The sequence below is a fragment of the Myotis brandtii genome, unplaced genomic scaffold, assembly GCF_000412655.1.
Source record: "Myotis brandtii unplaced genomic scaffold, ASM41265v1 scaffold1408, whole genome shotgun sequence".
In the NCBI taxonomy this organism is placed as follows: domain Eukaryota; kingdom Metazoa; phylum Chordata; class Mammalia; order Chiroptera; family Vespertilionidae; genus Myotis; species Myotis brandtii.
In genome coordinates this window covers 206,098-207,140 of record NW_005355029.1, presented here as the reverse complement: position 1 = coordinate 207,140, position 1,043 = coordinate 206,098, and the positions used below count along the sequence as shown (strand labels likewise).

General features: G+C 67.9%; 1 protein-coding gene across 1 annotated transcript in view; it reads left to right on the top strand.

The window, feature by feature from the left end:
• The window catches only part of PDGFA (platelet-derived growth factor alpha polypeptide), a 12,696-nt gene that overhangs the window by 5,366 nt on the left and 6,287 nt on the right, over positions 1–1,043 (top strand). The gene's annotated exons all lie outside the window — the stretch shown is intronic.

Sequence of the window (1,043 nt, the reverse complement as noted above, 5' to 3'; positions counted from 1 at the left end):
GGCCGTGCGGCCGAGGGTCTCGTCTGCGCCGGCGGGTGTCTGGGGCCCCCGGCATCACAGGAAACAGTCGGGGGGAAGAGGCTTCCTTCACGGAGGCACCTTGGTGGGGGCTGGGCGCTTGGCAGGTGGGGTTGGGTCCCCTCAGCCTGCACGGACCCTGGGCATGTTGCCGGTAAATCGGGGAGGGCACCCCCCTTTCATGGTGTCGATGGAGTGTTTCTCTGGGAGGGTCCCTCTGGGGCTGCTGCAAGGCCACGCCTCCCTGGTTTCAGGAGGGACAGGGGGCTGGGGCTGACTCTCGCTGGGAGCCTGAGCGAGCCCCCCTCTTCCCCAGGCTGGGCCGGCCGGGGTGCCCTCCAGGGCAGCACTGAGGGGGCGGTGCAGGAAGGGCACGTAGGAGTTCCCTGTGCTCCCCACCTGAGTCCTGGGGGGAAATTCTGCTCCTTCAGGTCCCTCCAGGTGGCCAGTGGCTGGCAGCTCCTCTTGGGACCTGGGTCCCCCCTCCGGCCGCACTAACCTCATCTGTAAAATGGGTCTGAAGCTGGGCAACTGGGTGTCTGGGCTGGGAAACTAGAGAGCCAGCCCTTTGGGAAGGGGAGAGGGTTGGAGGGAGACTCGGGGCGCCTCCTGGCTTCTCGGGGGTGAGGCTGAGGCTGTGAGGCCAGTGGCTCCCTGTCTGGGCTCTGGGGTGTGGGTCCTTCTGGGCAGCAGGCCTGCGCCCCCCACTGAGCCTCCCTGGCAGGTGCGCCCACCCTCCTGGGTGGAAGGTGTCCATCGGGGTGTGTAGAACTCACTCCTTGACTATGTGTTACTTCAAGCCCTCGGTGCCCTGCTGTCCACCCCGGTGTCGGCCCCGCCCCCGCCCCCGCGTGGGGTTCAGGGGGAAACTTCCTCAGGGAGAACCACGTCTCGGCCGGCCACCTGTCACATGAGAAGGCCCTTTAGACCCAAACCTGGGGCCTCCCTGGCCTCGGGGCCCGGGGCCCCGCTCGGAGGCTGAGAAAGCACATTCCACGGCCCGAGGCCCACGGCCACAGGCAGGG